The 20,628-nt window shown below is 47.9% G+C and overlaps 2 protein-coding genes across 4 annotated transcripts in view; one reads left to right on the forward strand and one right to left on the reverse strand.

Moving 5' to 3' along the window:
* Nucleotides 1-12,244, reverse strand: part of PKP4 (plakophilin 4) — a 287,449-nt gene extending 275,205 nt beyond the window's left edge. For 2 of the 3 annotated variants that reach the window (XM_033944462.1, XM_033944460.1), the window contains exon 1: nt 12,056-12,244. The gene's annotated coding sequence lies outside the window, so the exon portion shown is untranslated. Of the gene's footprint in view, nt 1-7,641; nt 7,890-12,055 lie in introns of those variants that run through there. The other variant, XM_033944461.1, reaches the window with a different exon arrangement.
* A 138-nt stretch (nt 12,245-12,382) lies between these two features.
* The window catches only part of CCDC148 (coiled-coil domain containing 148), a 169,298-nt gene continuing 161,052 nt past the window's right edge, over nt 12,383-20,628 (forward strand). Inside the window, exon 1 of the mRNA XM_033944463.1 lies at nt 12,383-12,623. The gene's annotated coding sequence lies outside the window, so the exon portion shown is untranslated. The remainder of the gene's footprint in view (nt 12,624-20,628) is intronic.

Below are 20,628 nucleotides of genomic sequence, written 5' to 3' on the forward strand. Positions count from 1 at the left end.
ATTGATGCACAAAATGGCAAATCACGGCCTTTTCTGTGGTTTATAGCAGCCTACGATAATCATATGTAAATGTATTACAACAAGCTCATCAATATTAAAATGAGCACTCCGATCAATGCCCACACGATGCACAAAAATGAAGCGCCATTTTTTTTAACACTGAAATCTCCAACAGGTCTGTAAGTGCTGGTAGCGTTAAAAAAATTTTAAAAAACAAACACTGAACAAGAGCTTTATTTACTGGGCATAAATGTTGTGCTTATCACGCACAATATCTGTCCCCATTAAAAAATGTGGGTTTTTTTTTAAACCCTCGTACCAGGCTTCCCTTCCCCCTCCCCCAACGGCCCACATCCTCTGAACTTAAAAAAAAAAAAAAAAAAAAAAAGACACGGCAGGAAGGAAGCCCACTCATCTCCTGCCTCGGCCACCTGAACCCCCACACCCCCGACTCCCCCCACCTTTAAATTAAAGAGTGGCAGAAGGGATGCCTACTCCCTCGTGCCACTGGGGCCACCTCCCGACCCCCCCATCTTTAAACAGAGGCAGGAGAGATGCCCACTCCATCTGTCTGCTGCCCCCCCCCCCGCCCAACAGCCTTAGGTGCCAGGGCAAATCGGAGTCTTAGGTCCCACCCAGTGCATCCCAGGATACACCTGGAAGGAGAAGGCCTGCCATTTTGAAGAGGCAGGTCTGCCGGCAGGAGAGAGTAGGCTTCCCTCCTGCCAGATTGTCATCTAAAAGGTATGGGGTTGTGGGATCGAGGGGGCCCAGGCGGCAGTGGGCCTCCTTCCTGCTGCTCTTAATTTCAAGGAGGGGGCAGCAGTGGTGGGGGGGTATCCAGATGGCCAAGGCAGAAGGGATTGGGCTTCCCTACTGCCAATTTTTTTTTTTTTTTTAAGTTTGGGGATGTGGGCCTACACCATCTTTTTTTTTTTTTCAATGAGCACAGATGTTGTGCAAGTGTAACACACACACACATACATGTGCCCATAAAAAGAAAACTACTCTTCCTGCCCCGAATATTTGAGTGGCAGGAGGTTGCTTCAAGGCTTCCCCTGCTGCTCATCTGTTCAAGTCTTCCTCTGTCATCTCTACGCATGTCAGTCACTTTCTCCAATGACTGATCAGATGAGATTACAGTAGAACTCTGAGAAACTCATTTGCATGCGAAATTGTTTGAACATCAATCGCCATTTTCAAAACAGACAATTAATCGGCCCCATAGCAACCCACAGGATTTTGACTACAATTTTTGTGTATCCAGTCCTCACTTTGGAGATGTACCCACAGATGCCTGTAACTTACTCTCGACGCTTGGTGGCCATATCTGTAAGCAAAGCCAAAATCCGAAGTGAAAGAGAAAGGAAACAGCCTTTTTTCTAAGGTCACAGGTCTGTGAATATGCAAACACATGGTGCAAATAGCGGTCACAATGCATGCAACTGCAGACAGGCAAAATCACAAATCAGGAATGTGCAAATTAACGAGAATGGAGTGTAGCCCACTGGTGAGCTCACAATAAGAAATAACCAACTGATTTGCAATGGATAAGGTACTAAAGATGATAAATAAAAAAGACCATACTATGGCTAATTCTAAATAACAAACTTCTAACATCAACCAATGGCAAGTTCTCAAAAAGTAGTTACCGGCTCCCGCATCTGTGCATGCCTACTAAGGTGTTATATTAAGTTCTTGTAAACCGTGCCGAGCACCATGATTATGGAGAGGATGCGGTATATAAACGTAAGGTTTAGTTAGGAAGCGACTGCGGTAGTTTTTACAGAACAGCCCACATATAAACACATTGCAGTAATCTAACTGTGCTAGCACTAATGCTTGCACAACAGCACTAAAATAATCAGATCAAAAATATTTTTTAATTCAACTAAGCTGTTTGTTTCCAAAAGACTTTCTATTCCTGCCCCTTATTTGCATTAAGGTTCCCCTTTGTTCAGATCTTATTCCAACTCCAAAAATCCTTCCTCTTGTCTTTAAAAAAAGAGCAAGAGTTTGACTACGTGTGTATGAATGTACTTAGAAAGTATCATCAGAATTTTATAAATCAGCAGTTATGTTGAGATGAAACCTCTGAGGATGCTTGTAAAATCTGAATTCATCCGAGACGAGTTAGGTTCACTTTTTCATAAGATTGTTCAAGCACATTTTTAAAATTCAGATTTAAAATTAATACAAATTATTTAAATTAAAATAAGTTCCTATTCCATCACTGATTCCTTAGATGCAGGGAAATTTCCATCAGAGGATGGCAATATAATTATCACTCCAATAATTAAAAATACTAAAGAATCAATTTCATTACTATCCAATTATAGACCAATAGCATACATTCCCTTCTTTGTTAAAATTACTGAAGGTCTGGTTCATATTCAATTGATTACGTTTCTTGAGCAACCCTCATTACTCCATAATTCACAATCAGGATTTAGATCTAATTTTAACTGAAACATTAATAGCTGCCTTGTTGGATTATTTAACAAGTCTATTAAGTAAGGGCAGCAGTGCCCTGATACTCCAGTTTGATCTTAATAGCGCTTTTGATCTTGTGGATCACACTAATTTACTTGGATGCTCTGGGTTTCCAAAGAAATGTTTATTCATGGTTCAAAGGATTTCTAGAAGCTAGACTTTATCAAGTTAGGTTCAGGACTCAACTTTCTTCTACCTGGAAGAACCCATGTAGTGTTCCCCAGGGTTCTCCTCTCTCACCTAAATTATTTAATGTTTACCTTTCATCGCTAAGCTCGTATTTGAATAACCTGGACATAGGAATGTTTAGTTACGCCGATGACATTACAATAGTCATACCTTTCAAGTCAGCTCCGTCTCAGATCACCGCCAAAATCGAAACCGTAATGTTTTAGACGAATGCATGGATGCAAAAATTTAAACTTAAACTCAATTCAGACAAAACTTATGGCCTCTTTTACAAAGCCGTGCTAGCGGCCCCGAAGCCCATAGAGATTTAAAGGGCTTCGGGGCTGTTGCTGCGCAGCTTTGTAAAAGAGGCCGTAAGTTTTTCGTGGCATCTTCTAGAAAAGTTTCTTTTGAATCCTCCATTAGTATAAATTCAATTTCTTATACAATCCATCCAACGATTAAGATGGGAGTCATCTTAATCAGCACCTTAAGTCCCAGATAGATGCAGTAGTACGTAAGAGCTATTTTACTTTGTGGAAGCTACAAACCATTAGAGCTTATTTTGAATTTACTGCCTTTAGATTATTGGTTCAATCGCTATTACTGAGCCTTCTTGACTATTGTAATATTATTTATTTCACAAGTACCAAGAAAGAACTAGCAAAACATGTATTAATATAAAACACAGCAGTTAGAATGATTTACGGCTCGAAGAAATATGATCATATCACCCCCTTTTATTGTGAGCTACATTGGCTGCCTATTGAGACTCGGGTGTTTTGTTACAAGGTTCTTTATAGTACAGCTCCTCTTTACTTGGTTATCAGATTTTCTTTAGCTTCTTATAGACATAGTAGAAAAACTCATCCCTTGTTTAACTCTCCTGTTCAGGGCTGCAAAAGTAAGACATTTCTATATCACACGTTAGCATCCCAAGCAGCTCTTCATGATAAAGAATTTCGAACATTCCTGCTTACAGCTTATAACAGCGGGACCTGGAGTGACCCGCCTCTATATAACACATTACCCCCTTCCCAACCTACCTTTCACCTATCTCAATGAGACAAGACACTTTGTTGGTAATACCTGGCCGCAGCCCTGTTTATTGAATATTAACATATTCAGATAACATTTACATAAATCAATATATAAATTAACAGCCATAAATAACACATTAACAATAACCCATAACAATGGTATCACCATTGTGACCTTGATCCCGAGCTACCATTAGATGTAATTGGCCCCCGACCCTGCCGTCTAAGCAAGGGTCCGAGGGGTGGCATGTCCCACACATGCCCCATTATCCAGGGTCATCCGACCCACCAGGCACAGCTCCCAGCCGGCCCACCGCTCATCCCTTGATGAGCCCATTAGCCAGTAGCTCGGGATACCGCCACAGGCCTGTAACGCGTTACAGGCCCCCCCCAATAAAAGGAAAACAGGGCTGCGGCCAGAAGACCAACACTCGCTCGCAACAAGAGGCGAAGTCGTCCAACAGCAAATCACAACTGCTAGCCCATCGTGAGGCTCAACGAAGCAGAAGCCCAGCAAGACACAACCCAGACCAATTGACCTCCAAGCTCAACCCCAAAGCCCCCAGGCGAAACCCAGAATCGGACCCCCAAGGACGAGACCCAAACCCTGCCGAAACCACCCCATTAACCGGACGGCAAGGACCCTGCTCGCCCCACCCCTCCCCCACGGAGGAACCCCCTGAACAGTCCACCAAGCCCAAGCGAGACAAATCAAGACGACAGCCCTGGACCTCACCAGAACAGCCCCCTGCCCCTGAATCTCCAGACTGTAACCCAAGGCAGCAACCGCCAGCATAGCAGCTTGGAAAAACTGGAGGGAAGGCACCACATAACACAGCCGCAGGACAACCCCCCACAGGAAGCAGCCGACCCACACCCAGATACACCCCCAACGGCACCAAGCGTAAAGAGAGCCGATCCGACCGATTGCAACTACGCCAACAAGGCGCCAGGAGAATCCGAAGAACCAGGACTAAGACCCCAAGCCCAACTCGCACCTATACACCAGAGGGGCGACAAGGAATAACACGCCCGCATCCGGCTCCGAATCCAGCAAACTAGTCTTGACCCAGAAGTCCCAGAAGGAACCGACTGAGACTAACCTAATCCAAAATGGGCCTCCTCCCGACACAGCCCCGCACGAGCATGCACTGCACAACTCTACTCCAACCCAACGGGGCCACCGATTAAAACCCCCAGGTCCAAAAGGGGATGGCCATAAACACAGGACGGGACCCACCACCAGATAACGAACAGATATTCCCAGAGCTAATGCGAGATACTGCAGGACCACCCTAGCCCTGCCCACCCAAAACGACCCAAGACAAGCGTCACGAACAGCGGCAAGCCAGCCAAAGGAGGAAGGGGAGAGAAAGGGACGCAGACCGAGGCACCTGGACCGCACCCTATATCACACCGGCCCCCATACAGCCCGCGCCCCAAAGAACCAGGACCACCCAATCCTGCCACCACCAGACCAACCGCAAGTCAGCGCACGACCGAAATATGAAAACAACCAAGCAGGAGCCAATCACCAGAGGAACCATGATAGCAACTCCGTAACACCCTCCTACCAGCAACTAGCCCACGCAACACCTAGTCCCCTGCCCCTAAGAAACACCAAACACCTAGACAACCACCAAACACCACCAAACACCTAGTCCAACCACAACCCGCCACCGAGGCACCCCGAAACAGCCCCACGTTGCAGGGCAGGGGAATAAAGTCCTTCAGCATTGAAACCAGGGCCCCTCAGCGCCCCGCACTACAGCACCCCCCTCCACCAGGAGCACCCGCTCCATCTGGGACAAGCACCAACCATCCATCACCACCCCTCGCCCTAGGGGAGGGCACTGCAAACCCATGGTACTCAGGCCGATGCCATGCACCACCAGCAGCGTGGCACCAGCACCACCCAGCCCGCACTGGAAAACCCCCAGACTGACCAAGTCCTCCCTAGGAGGTCTCTAAACCATCGTGCTCAAAGGAGATTACCAGAACCACTCAATCTCGCCCCCTCCTTGGATACCAATGAACCTACCCCAGCTAGCCCCAAGGAAACCATCCAAACTAAGCCAGAATTAGCCCCTCCCGGGAGTCCCCAGAACCGTTGCCCGGATCCTCCCCTCCAAGAGGTAACAGAACCACCCCGGCCCCGCCCCCCAGGGGAGGCCCAGAACTACCTTCGTTCTGCCCCCCCCCCCGGGGAGTCCACAGAACCACCCCAGTCCTCCCACCTCAGGGAGACCGCCGAACCCCTCCCTGGACCTGTCACCCCCAGGGAGCCACAGAACCACCTCAGTCCAGTAACCCCCGTGGAGTCCACTGAATCACCCCCGTCCTGCCCCCCCCCCGGGGAGTCCACAGAATCACCCTGGTCCTGTCCCCCTGGGGAGTCCACAGAACCACCCTGGGTGTTCCCCCCGAGGAGCCGCAGAACCACCCCGATCTTGCCCTCCCATGGAGGCCACAGAACCACTCTAGTCCCGTCACCCCCGGGGAGTCCACAGAATCACCCCAGTCCTGCCCCCCCGGGGAGTCCACCGAACCACCCTGGTCCTGCCACCCCGGAGAGTCCACAGAACCACCCCGGTCCTGCCCCCCCGGGGAGTCCACAGAACCACCTCGGTCCTGCCCCCCCGGGGGGTCCACAGAACCGTCCTAGCACTGCCCCCCAGAGAGACCCCAGAACCGCACGGTCCTGTTCTCCCGGAGGGTCCACAGCACCAGATCAGCCCAATCCCCCAAGGGGAAGCTAGGCCACCTCCAAGCCACATTTCGCTGCTACAGAACAACTCCATGTCCTGCAGACAGCCGGCAAAAGGGCATGCCACCGCAGCAGTGGCGCCATCCGAAGCTACCACCAAGTCTTTTGGACCCCGTCACACGCTGGCTCCAACGTATCCGAAATTCCGTCCATGGACCACCAGTGAAGAAGAGACGATCCCCGGAGACTGCCATCACCAGACCTGAAACAAAACCAAAAGAGCAGCAGCAAACCCCCAAAGCATCCCCACCCGATAGAACACCCGTCAGTGGCCTCAGCCCCTACTGACATCCCCACCTCCAGGCCAAGCCCCCCCCCCCATCCGGACCCCTGCCCCAGGAAGAAGGAAAAGGAGGAGAAGGAGCCAACTCACCAGGAGACCGCAAGACCATAAAGAAGAGGGAACAAGGCCCTAGAGCCCTAGAGGAGCCACCAGAGCGAACTCCCCCACCTGCCACCAAGGCACCCGCCCTCCCACAGAAGGACCCAGCCTCCCTCCGCACGGACACGAAGCCAGCGCGTAAGAGCAGCACCCACGCGCAAGAGCAACTGAGAGGAGCCACAGGGCAGGAAACCCCCCCACTGCAGGGGCCGAGGCAGAATCTGTATCCACCGCGCCCCAAGCTCCCCCCCAGTCAGGCACAGACTGAGGAACCTGATTCAATGAGGTTAGATTTCGGTTTTATTTAATTTAATTTAATTATAGTGATATTTTAGTATAACATATTGGTACAGAGGAAAAAGGGGGCCATATCCGCCCCACCGCCTCACCACAACATGAGGCAGTCAAAAACAGCGGCCCGGCAACCCTGCGAAGAAACAGGCAGCACACAACGAGCACCCCCACTCCTGCCCCCAGTGATCCAGGATCCTTTGCTAAGGTGGCCGGGAGAGGGGCAGCAAGCATGAGCCCCACTGCACACACCAAGCGCCGTCCACTTACAACGCAACGAGCGCAGGGGGGCCCCGATCTGTGCCCTCTCGCGCCCGATCCTCTCCCTCTCCCCGCCGACGTGACCCAGAGGAGGAAGACGAAGAAGAGGAAGAAGAGGTTGCAGAGGAGGAAGAGGAAGACAAAGAAGAATCTCTGCCCCCCCCGTCTCTTTTTACCCTTACCCTTTTTCTTCCCCCGGTTTCCCCGAACACTAACCCCAGCCCCTAGGGCCATGTTACCCGTGATCCGGTCGTCTCCAGGTCTGTGTCCGCCTCCCGCCGCTCCCGAAGTGGCGCCTTCCGCAGCAGCCACTGTAGCTGGACGCTGCCGGTCTCGAGCATGCTCTCCACCACCGATCTGTGGAATTGCAGCCGTTCCTCCGCTAGACTGTCCCGTATCAGAAGTCCCAGCCATCTCGACAGGTCCCGCAGCGATGTCCTGTGGGAAGAAATCCGAACAGGGGCCAGCAACCGGCACAGCAGAAGGGTAGTAAGCCCCGTAGAACCAGCCCCAACATGAGGTCCCCCGCCACCCCCAAGCACACCCGGTCCCCAAGGATGAGGAGGAAATGGTGGAGGGACCAACACCCAGGGGGTTCCACTCCAGGGCGCGCGCCAGGGACCTGTAGACCAGGGAGCCCACCAGCCCGCTGGGCCCGTTGGCCCACCTCCCCCCATTCCTGATGTCGAGGGAGTGCCAGGAACAGCGGCAGACCCGGGCGCATACCCCCCCAGCCCGATCTCATGGGGAACTCGGGCGCCGCCGCCGGCTCTCTCCGCGGCCCTCCACCCCCCCGGGAGAGGGCTCAAGATGGGCAAGCTCCCAGGGCCACCGCCCCCGGGACCCCTACATACAAATTTCCATTTCTGAAGTTACGTTGAAATGTTGAAATATTGTTTTTGGTTAATATCCAGGATCGGCACAAAGATTTGAACCCTTAACTTCCTCTTACCCTCTTCTCTTGAACCCTCAGCCTCTCCTCTTGGAGCAGTGTCAGCCCTACTCCTTAGCTGAGGTTTGAACCCTCAACCTCCGGTTACTAACCCAGCACTCAACCCTTGAGCTAGCTAGCTTGAAAGAGCCAAAATATAAAAATCCTGACACGGGAGCCGAACCCAGGACTCTTTGGTGCAAGGTAACAAAGAATTCCTAAATACAAACATCCTAGCACGGGAGCCGAACCCAGGATTCATTAGTGCAAGGTAGCAAAGGTTTCCAAATACAAACATCCTAGCACGGGAGGAAAGGAAACAACCCGCTATAGCCGCATCGCTCCCCCCCTTCCCGCGGCCGGATTCCGGCTCCTGCCCCTGCGGGTAGACCCCACACCGCGGCGTGCACCCAGCGCCACCCCCACCACCTCCCGCGCTATATCAGCCCGTGCCGATGCACGGGAGCGCCTCGGAGGCAGCTGCCTGCCCCTCCCCACCGCCGCACTCACCAAGAGGTCCTCGTCGAGGGAGTCGCTTGCCAGTCAGGAGATTTCCGCCGGGTCCGCGGCGGCGGCCTGTGAGCTCGCCATGCTCGCCGGCCACGTGGCAGCAAAATTTTTTTTTTTTTTTTTTTAAATTATACCTTGGCCGCGCGCGCCGGCGAGATGGCCCGCAGGCCCGACCCGAAGCGAGCGACGAGGTAGGCCTCACCCGCGTTCGAACCCGGCCGGAAAGCTGAACCCTGCCTAAAGCTGCTTCGGAGGACCCAAACTGTTCGGGTCCTCCGCGAGCCCTGCCTTTTAACCCTTCCCTCCCCCACAATTCCATTCGGCCGCGACAGCCAATGCGATCCCTTCTTATCGACCGACCCCCTTTGGGCCCGCTACCCCTACCCCTCCTTCGGCCTAACTAGTCCGATGGGCGATCCGGCGGGCCACCCAGTCCCGCGTTAAGTTCGCCCATCGAGACTAGCTCTTGGGCTTTTTATTCTTAACATACAGTTTAGAACACAACTGAAGACCTATCTTTTTACAAAATATCCGACTACTTAACTTATTTTATTTCTCCCATTGTGACCATTGTTAGTAATCTTTTGTAAACTGCGTTGAACTAATGGCTACACGGTCTATAAAAAACAATGTAATGTAATGCTCTTTAACAAGACAATAGATGAAATGTACGGATGCCACAGTCCCACAAATTAACTTGAATTTCTAGTCTGTCATATACTAATATAATCCAAACCAGAAAAAAAAATGTAAACCCTGCACCAACAAAGAGAAACCACAATAAATACAGATCACCACCAGACCAGGAAATTGTGGGCAATTCTGTATATCTATATTTAGCTTTGTCAATAAAAGACAGTACTTCAAAATTAGAGTAGTAGTCCATTATTACATTACAGTCACAGGCCTTCTCATTAGAATAGCTGTGGACCCCTGGAAGATACAGTTCAAGAAAAATTATTAGGATACCTTCCTTACACCCCTCCCCCTTTTTTAACTAAGCCCTGTGCTGCAGTAGAAACCTCTAACTGCCGCTTAGTAGGGCCTTAATGAGGAAATACTGAGGACTTTCCTTCTAGACAGGAAGGCATATATATGTATTGGAAATGTTTAGTTTGACTAACTAGTGCACTAAAAACAAAAACCCCCAGGAAAACTCTTCCAAAGGCATCTGAACAATGAGGACAGATATTTTTATTATGTTTTGGGGGGAAAAAAAAAATCACTACTTCCTGAAACCCGTCTACAAGAGATGGCCTTGATTTTAAAGGCAGCTTTCCAGTGGCAACAGAACACGGCAAAGCCTTAAAACACAGACTTCTAGTGCCTGAATTCAAGGTAGAAAAATACAAACTTGCAAGAGCTTTATGCAATACAAGTTTTTCCATAAAGTGCCACACAAAAACACTGGGCTATATTTAATTCTATCTTTTCATGTCACAAGCATTTCCTTTTTTGTTGCTTTAATTCTTTTGAACTGTTTCCCCTCCTCTAACAGACTAAAAGGGGTGGGGGGCGTGTGACACATCAACAAGAAAATCTTGTCCTAGTACAATTAATTTTCAATATCAAGAAAACCAGGGGGGACTGCCCTATCCTGCTGGGTTTCTGTATTTCAGATGCTAATTGGACACGCCCAGTAATTTAACAGTACCAGACAGTTCTAGCTGCCCCCATCACTTCCCAAACACTGATTCTCTGTTTCTTTTCATCACTAAGCAGTTTAAAAGACCTCAAATCAAACTAGCATAGTAAGACAGTTGTGGAATGCAAATATTAAAGAACTACTGTATTCATAACTCAAGAGAGCACTATAAAACAGACAAGCACCAATTGGTCTGATCAAAAAATTATGTCTTTTGAACATGCTCCTCTCTCTTCTGCCATATTGTACTGATCAGAAAACAAGGCTAGAATCCAAAAGTTAGTGCCAAACTGAAAGAATGGGGGAAAAAAAAGCGTCCGGAAGCTGTAGCAAAGAGCAACATATATGCCAGCGCCAAGAAATGAGCCGAAATGCTGTGAAATTCAGTGTGTGGGGGGGGGGGGGGGGGGGGAATCGCGGTTGCTGCAGGAAAAAGCAGATTTGCTATACTTGAGATCTAATGATCTTTTTGTAAAGCGGGAGTGAACTGTAACAGCGACTAAAATCCCCTATGCATTCCTCGCATTCCTGCACAATTACCAGGAAGGGAAAACCCAAACATTTATTTCTATCTATAAAATGCGCATACAAGGTTCCGTTCACACCTCTACAATCAACCCAGTAGCCATACATACATCAATGCGTATACTCGATATATGCAAGGCATACACATTGCTTCCAAATATACAGAAATGATTACACATCTATATGGCATACAGAAAATATTACATCTGGATACATATTAATAGACGTGCACTATATTTAATGCTTATATACCACATGAAAAACATTTGCACACATATATACAACCACAAAATCTATACATCCCTATAGATAAAAGTGATCACAGACACACACATAGGTGCCAACATTTCAAAATGATTCGGCGTGCCAAACACAGCACAAGTTACTCTTCCCTGGACCTCCTGAAGGAGCTTGTTCAATATTGGGGTGCTTCGCAGCCAGAGAGCTGCCGCCGCCGCCGCCTGCTATGCTATCACATACATTGGCCCAGAGAACGTATGTACAGTATTTGGTGCATACAGTATAAGCACACCTGCCTGCTGAGATCTAGCAGCAGAGCCTCTCTCGCTACACCAAGGTTTGTCTCTTACTCTCACATTTTTCTTACATGCAGCCAGACAAACACAAAACTCGCACCTCTCAATTGAAAGCAGCAAAATAATAATTAAAAAAAAAAAGAGTCCAGGACCGGATAACTTCTCTCTCTTTTCAAGCACGACGGCGCGATAATCCGGCCAGTCCTCCTTCCGTCTTCTACCTGAAACTCCGTAACACTAATCCTTACAGCCGCAGGGAGGTTGAGCAACCTTTAACATGTCCTCCGCGCTCCCTCATTCGGGAATGCGGCCGCCGAGACTAAGCGGGAGTTCAGGGAGAAACGGAAGAAATTACCTCCACGCAGAGCACTTAACAGGCACACTGCGATCCCCACCTTGTGGTAAACAACCCCCAAACGAGAAAAGAGAAGAAAAACGCAATACCTCTTTACGACACGTTTGACTCACCAAAAAAAAAAAAAAGAAAAAGAACCTCACATACTTACTTCGCATAACAAACCCGCTCCGACGATCAGCAGAGAACGTATCGTAGATGTTCGTGCACGCTTAGCATGAGGCACAAACCGTATTAAAATGGTCATTAAACCCCCCTCCCTTAAAATAAACCTATCCCATCTCCATGGTACAGCAGCGCCCGAACCCCACTCCTTTCGCACCAGGCAGTAGTGCAGAAGTCTGGGTGACGTCATGACGCCACCGTTACCTGCGTAGCCATTGGATTGGAGAAACGATGGAAGCCAGATAGTATTATTGGGAAGGCCGATTTATTGAACAGACCAATAAAATCGGGAATTGAGGTAACCATGGTTATCGATGCTGTTAGTCTGAAGGAGGGCGAGCGAAAGCTACTAAACTGCTCTGTGGAATAAAGCGCTGCGGTGCAGCTACGAACAATTCATGGGCCATATAAAGAGGTGGATGTAAAGTGATCTTTGGAATCCGCAAATGATGCTATGTTGGGAAGCATGTGATCTCGTCTAGTTTCTGGTGCTCTTGCTGAATTCTGCGGTGTGGCGCTTTGATTACAACAAACAAAACCATTTAAGCTTTCTGGTAATTATATTTTTAGTTGTTGATAATTTTTCCAGCCGGTAAAAAAAGGTATAATGTGGCTCGGATTTCTTTTATTATTAGAATAGATTTGTGCTATATTAATTCTAGTTTCTCGAATCTAACGAGTTGAGGCAGATTGGAAATTTAGACTAGAGTTACCATATTTGTGATGACAAAACAAACAAAAAAAAGAAGAGGATACATGACCCTGATCCCGCCCCTGGCCCCACCCACACTTCACCTCCACCAGGTGCTGTCCCTTCCTCCCTCCAGTCACAGCCCCGCCCCAGCCCTGCCCCACCCCCATCTTTCACCCATTCCTTAGTCCCCCTTCCCATCCTCTGTACCCATTTGGCCCTTATCTATCCTCCACTGCATCTCATCTCCCTCTCAGTCCCTGCTCCATCCCTATCTATCCTTCCTTCCCTTGCCTCCATAGCCATTCTAATATCCCTGTCCCCATATTCCACTCCCACCCAGCTTCTCTTCCTTCTTTACCCTTTTTCCTGTACCCCACCCCAGGACCAATATCTCTCTTTTCTCTCCCCCTGCTGCTCCCTATGGTACCGCAACCTTCCCCCTCCCTATTCCAGCATCTGCCACTCTCCCTCTTCACCCACCTGCACCCCAACACCAGAACCTGCACCAGTTCAAACCCCACCCCTTTTGCGGGATCCACAGACTCTCTCCAGCTCCCAACTCCTCCCTAGCTGTTGCACTGAATCTTTGGGCAGGCAAACAGCTGCATCATGGGAAACCTGCTGCTGCCGGCCTGCCCTGGAAGCTGCCTCTGCAAGTCCCGCCTATGCGGGAACAGGAAGTTACTGCAGAGAGGAGCCTTCCGGGACAGGCTGGCAGCAGCAGGCTTCCCTTATTGCTCCTGCTGCCAGCTTGCCTGAAGATTCAGTGCAGTGGCTGGGGAGGAAGTAGGTGGGGGAGTCGGGAGAGCCGGCAAAACCTGGACAGACTCCCACCTTTAAAAAAAAAAGTCCAGGCACCTAGACAGACCTCTAAAGTAGAGAGTTGCGCAGGGACAGAAATCCCACCTGTCCCCGCTGGAATCCCTCCGTCCCCAAAAGAATCCCCTCCATCCCCGCCCGTCCCTGCGAGGAATCCCCTCCATCCCCGCCCGTACCCCATAAAAGTTACCTGCCCCCATAAAAAGCAGCAATTACTTCAGAAAGTTTTGATTTTTTTTAAAGTCTGTGGTTAAAGGAATTATCTTCCAAAAGGAAGTACTCTATATTGTAACCACTCTGCTGCCCGAGATTGGGACTCAACAGCACTACTAGTGGTTAGCCTAAAGAAGTACACTGACGTGTGACCCGGCCTGGAGTCACCCTGCAGGACTGGAGTGATCAGAGGAACTTAGCAAAACACACAACCAAAGTTGTATAATAATAATAATGAATTTTACTATCAAAAATAAAGTCAAGATGGTCATACGCAAAATGGTCAAGGAGCTTGGTCAAAAGAATCCTAAAGTCAAAACAAAATAGCAAAATAAAAGTTCAAGTTTTCTCTCCTTTCCAACAAGGGAAAAACAATGTCCTTGAGCTCCTACTCTCCTCAGAGCTAATTGATACAATGTGCTCTCAGCCTGCTCCCAAGCAGGTTATAACACCCACAATTCAGTTCTCTGCTCAGTTCTGTGCAATGCTTACAGTTTTCAAATAGAAGCCTCCAGCAGCTTTGACAGCACTGCTGGGTAAATTCAGAGTGTCCCAGGTTTGCCTTACAAAAACAGCTTTTCAAATAGCTATCAAAATTCCCTCCCAGGGTGTTTGCAAACCTCACCCCAATCAAACACTCTCAGCTTCAAATATTCACACACAAAATGCAAAGTTCCAAAAACAGAAAGTCCAAACAAAAACTCACAGTGTTGAAAATCATTACTGGCACCTGGAAGTAAATCCAACCTCCATCGGTTCAGGATATTGAAGGAACTCTTCAGGCAAGCTCTCTTGTAAATCCATAGGAGTTTCTTCATCCACAGCTTGCAGATTCAAAGTGTATGGCGCAGTGGTTGGATCTACAGCCTCAGCACCCTGGGGTTGTGGGTTCAAACCCTGCGCTGCTCCTTGTGACCCTGGGCAAGTCACTTAATCCTCCATAGCCCCAGGTATGTTAGAGAGATTGTGAGCCCACCGGGACAGAGAGGGAAAATGCTTGAGTACCTGATTGTAAAAACCGCTTAGATAACCTTGATAGGCGGTATATAAAATCCTAATAATATTACCTCCATGGGTGTACTGGTCTCACCTCTGCCTGGACCAGGGGAGTCATCCTAGGAAAGGAACCTGATCCTTCTCCCTAGCTTGCATAATTGTTTCACCCAACTTGCTGCCTTTTCTAGAGCAGGGCAATGCCCTGATCTAGCTGAGTCAGCAGGCACTAAAACAGCTCTTGGGCTCCCCCGGTGGTGACATGAATATCTTATGCCTGATGAGTTCTTAGCCCTATTGGCTCCACCTAGTGCACACACATGAAAACACCGTGACCAAAGCAGGACAGACCCTACTTGGTCGCAATATACACAATTTTTCTCCTTACAAAAAAAATCATAAATATTCAATAATGCATAAATAACAAGTTGACATCAAATAGTCAGTACCATCGTGATTTGTATTGTGAGTGTACTGCAACAGGTTCGGGTGCCTTCGATAAAAACTAAGTCTTAAGGAATTTTGTTTTTTTAACCTTACAATGTAAGTACTATCTGCACATCTTTCTCAGCCTAAATGTATAGAGTCTATACATTTAGGCTGAGAAAGATGTGCAGATAGTACTTACATTGTAAGGTAAAAAAAAACCCAAACATTCCTTAGGCTTAGTTTTCTGCTGAAAAGAATCACTGAGGGACAAAGGTTAACCATTACTAGCATATGTATCAATATTTCAACTGCAACAGGTTCGGGTGCCTTTGATAAAATTTAATGGAAAGCTGAGGAGTTGCCTAAACTCTAGCCTTGTGTGTTCTGATGTGCCAGGACTTTTATTTCTCATACCTGATCTATCACAACATGGTGTAAAGTTTACTCCAGTCTTCTCCTTCTCCTCTCTTAGTCGGGGCCTTTGGGGGGATCGGCTCGGGTGACAGTCCTCAGCTCAGGTCTCTAAAGGCTTCGGGCTTCGTCTCCTCTTCGAGTCTTTCAATTGGGGCCTTTGGGGGCCTGATCCTCCTCGGCTCGGGGGGGTCCTCCTTGGGTCCAGTCTCCTCCTCAAGTCCGGTCTCCTCCTCCTCTGAAGGCTTTGTCTCCTCCTCAGATCTCTCTCTCTCAGTCGGGGCCTTTGGGGGGATCGAGTGGCTAAATTAATATAGTCTGTCTTCCCACTCTAGCCTTGCATGTTATGCCTCCTGACCAATCAGCAGCATTTCTTCCCGACGTGTGCGTACGTGCTGAGCTCACTGCTCAGCATGGCTGTTCTCGCCGTGGTGCCACAACCGGACCGGTTTCTTCATTAAATTTAAAGTGGATAGACGGAGCATTAGGTAGGCCTAAGGAACCCTGGTTCCATCCCTGTGGGAGTCCCGTGGGCTTTGGTGGGGTCCCCGTGAGAGTCCCATGGACCTTGAGGGGTCCCCGTGGGAGTTCCACATACCTGGGGGGGAACCCCGTGGGATTTCCATGATCCCCATTCCCGTGCAGACCTCTAATGCAAACCCAGAAGGGCCAGAATGGAAGCTCTAGTATACCTGTGGCTGTAAAAGAGTCTATTTTATGTATTTCCCCCACGGCCCATGATAGGCTGGGTCATTCGCAGAATTGTGAGCCACCTGCCTTCTCTGATGGATCTGACCATAAAAACGGTTTTCCTAGTGGCTATCACCTCAGTGTGAAGAGTTTCAGAAGTACAAGCTTATGGAGACCAGGGTTATACTCTGTATCAGGGGTGCCCAACGCGTTGATCGCGATCGACCTGTAGCTCAGGAAGGCAACGTGAGTCGATCGCAGAGCCGTCCCGATCTACCGGGCCTATCAGCCTTCCTCTCCCCGATGTCAAAGACGCCGATGCCGGGCATTAGGCTGTTTTTGTCATTTCGGGGGGGGGGGGGGGCGTGGTGGCGTCAGCAGCAACAGCCTGAAAAAGAAATCATCCTGGCCCGGGTCGGTATCATACTCCGGAACTTCTACCTCTTCCAGCAGCCCTCTCCCTTCTACCTGCTTCCGGCCACACCCCCTGCTCCGCGGCTCTCTTCGGCAACTCAGCAGCAGCGATCGACACAAGCTTCTGACGTCGGGGCCTACCCTCTGCGAGTTCCGCTTGTTTCAACTTCCTTTTTCCACAAAGGCGGGACTCGTAGAGGGAAGGCCTCGATGTCGGCAGCTTGTCTTGATCACCGCTACTGACGAGTTGCTTAAGAGAGCCGCGGAGCAGGGGGGTTTTGCCAGGTGCAGGTAGAAGGGAGAGGGCCAGATGCAGGACTCATGGGTGAGGGAGCAGAAGAGAGAGAGAAAGAGAGAGGGGAGGGAAACAAAAGGAAATATTTCATACTGGGCTGGGCCAAAGGAAAAGGGGGGAAAGCTGAAAATGGAGATAGTGACACAAAGAAGAGAAAGAGTAAGCAGGACCTACTGAATAAGGATAGAGATACAGAGGGGACATGAAGAGGAGGTGAAATAGAGACATAGAAGTAATGCTGAAAAAGTGGGGGGGGGAGATAAAGACATTGAAAGGGCAAATGGTGAACGTGGGGTAAAGACAAGGACAGAGACAAATGAAGATTCTGAAAAAGTGGTGAGATAGGGATATAGGTGAGATGGACACAAAGAAGGGTGATGCTGGAAAATAGGTGGAATGGTAATTCTGACAGACACAGAAGGGAAATGCTGGATCAAGGAGAGATGGGGCTCAGGCTGGATGGAATGAGAAGAAATGCCTTGTTGGCCCGGAACTTCCTCTCCTACGTCAGAATTGACTTCAGGGAGCGGAATGCTGGTCAGCGCGACGCTTCTGCAGGGAAAGCTTGGGATGGCGGTGGCTTGGGGGCTGTTCCCCGATGGCGGTGGCAGCAAACCGAGTGGCTTGGGGAGGGCACGGAGAAAGAAAGAAAGGGGGCAGACAGGGAGACAGAAAGAAGGGGGAACAGGGAGACAGAAAGAAAAAGTTGGGGGAGAGAATGAGGTCTGGAGGAGAGGAAACATACAGGAGGCTGAAAGAAAGGAAGAAAGATTGGATGCACAGTCAGAAGAAGAAAGTGCAACCAGAGACTCATGAAATCACCAAACAGCAAAGGTAGGAAAAATGATTTTATTTTCAATTTAGTGATCAAAATGTGTCGGTTTTGAGAATTTATATCTGCTGTCTATATTTTGCACTATGGCTCCCTTTTACTAAACCGCAATAGCGTTTTTTAGCGCAGGGAGCCTATGAGCATTGAGAGCAGCACGAGGCATTCAGCGTAACTCCCTGTGCTAAAACCTACTATTGTGGTTTAGTAAAAAGGGAGGGGGTGTATTTGTCTATTTTTGTATTTTGTTACTGAGGTGACATTGCATAGAGTCATCTGCCGTGACCTCTTTGAAAAAACCCGGAATATGAATAATTAACATTTTCTCTGCCTTTCAGTGTGCTTTGTGGTTTTTTTTAAATTTTATTGTTGGTAGATCATTTTGACTTAGTCATTATAAAAGTAGCTCGCAAGCCCATAAAGTGTGGGCACCCCTGCTCTGTATAGTTCCCTTGTTTTTGTCAAAGGTAGCATCAGCCTTCAATGTTAATCAGGAAGTGCAACTTCCCGCATTCTAGGCCACAGGTTTGAAGAAAAAAGATAAAATGTTAGAGTTGCTGGATGTTAGGAGAGTTCTTCTCCATTACCTAGAAGTGATGAATGAATTTCGATTTTCATATCATCTTTTTGTTTAACAAATATTGGCAAGCAGGGAAAGACAGCTAAGGCATCTGTCTCCAGATTGTTTTGCATGGCGATTGCTCTGCATATGTTGGCTATGGTAAACAACCACTGATATCTTTGAAAGCTCACTCCACTAGAAGTGTGGCGGCTTCATGGGCGGAGGCCCAAATGATAATGCCTGAAGAGATTTTTAGGGCGGCTACGCAGGCCATCCTTCATATTTTTATAAAATTTTACAGAGTGAACATGGCAGCATATATGGACACCACTTTTGGTCATTGGTGCTGAAGCAGACTCATCTATCCCACCCTACACTCCAGGGACTGTTATAATACATCCCACTTGTCAAGACTCCTGTACCCTTTGGAACAGAAGAGAAGATTAGGTTCTTGCCTTGATAATTTTTTTTCTTGAAAAAGTACAGGAGTCTTGATGGCCTGCCCTGTTGAATTTCCATTTAGCCTGCTTTCTGTCTCAGACAGGTATATGTATCTAGAAGCTAGATTTCTGCTTGTCAGAAGTATTTGAAGAGCATTGTAACTTCTCAATTGTTAGTCATAGGAGTACTTCTGGGATCGCCATAAGTGTTAGTGCTGGTTGCGCTCAGGTAGGTGGTTTGTTAGTTCCTCCTTGTTTTGTTTTCTTTTGTGTCACATAGAAACATGATAGCAGATAAGGGACAAATGGCCCATTCAGTCTGCCCATCTGTAGCATCTATTATCTCCTCTTCCACTCCCTAAGAGATCCTACATGCCTGTCCCATGTTTCTTGAAATCAGATACATTCTTTGTCTCCACTTTCTCTGCTGGGAGATGAGGGGCTAGCAAGAGATCATGCTGTAAGAAAGTAAGACAATAGTTACAGTGAAGTTATAGTGAGCTCCTGAGATTTTTGATGAGAGAAGAATGAAGCCCTGAGAGCACCGACATGAGCACAATAAAAATTTAAGAAACACAATTAGTTACTGACAGAGATAGAAAAATAAACCCAATAGTATGTAGGGGAATCAAAGTACAGAGATGACAATGATTGAGAACACCTGAGGAAAAGCAAGCACATCTTATGAGAAGCCAAATGCTCTGCAAAAGTAGATAAGTTAATAATTATGGAAATAAAGTCAATAAAGTTAAACTATTACTATAGAATACGTTTAGGTAATAGAGAAATGTGAAGGTAGAAAATTCCAGTAAGCAAAGGAAATTTTAGTCTGTACTAGGCAGTGACACTTGACAAATTTGTGCATGCTAAGCCACGTCATAGATAGGTTAGAGAAAATTATAAGACAGTACTGCACTACAGAATCGAGATAGTCAGCTCTGAGATTTAGAGAGACATCTCCCTGGCACAACTATATGCAAAATATATTAGCTGTATATAATTTATAATTGGCTTAATATCATTTAAATTGCTTAATGCTTAATATTTAAATTGTTAAAAAAAAGATAAATTTCATTATACTTGTTTGAGTCTCTGGTGGTCATTCTCTGTTTAGTAGGGTATTGTACCCTAACCTACTCAATTTGTGACCCCGATGTGATCTCCAGCAGGTAACATTGTTCACCTTGAAAGAGTAGATCTTCACTGACTGAGACAAAGAAAAGTAAGTGATTCCCTCTATCACCTTCCACTCAACCAGTTCCTGACCCAGTCTGTCACTGGGGCACATACCGAGGGCATTCATTTTAATTATTAGATGCCTGTGTGGAACACTATCAAAGGCTTTGGTAAAATCTAAATACACCACATCTAGCGTACTTTCTCTATCTCACCCAGTCAAAGAAATTGATTAGATTTGTCTGACAAGACCTACCTCTAGTGAATCCATGTTGCCTCTGGTCCTGTAATCCACAGGATTTCAGAACCTTCACCATTCTCTGTTTTAAAAGCGTTTTCATTAATTTGCTTACCACAGACTTACCGGCCTGTAATTCCCTACTTCTTCCTTACTTCCACTTTTGTGGAGAGGGACCATATCTGCCCTCCTCCAGTCCTCCGGTACCACTCTTGATTCTAGAGACTCATTGAAAAGGTCAGTCAGTGGAGCCACCAGAACTTCCCTAAGTTCCTTCAGCACCCTTGGATATACACCATCCGGCCCAATCGCTTTGTCTACTTTTATATTAACTAGCTCCTCCCGAACACAACCCT

The sequence above is a fragment of the Geotrypetes seraphini genome, chromosome 5, assembly GCF_902459505.1.
Source record: "Geotrypetes seraphini chromosome 5, aGeoSer1.1, whole genome shotgun sequence".
Classification (NCBI taxonomy): Eukaryota; Metazoa; Chordata; class Amphibia; order Gymnophiona; family Dermophiidae; genus Geotrypetes; species Geotrypetes seraphini.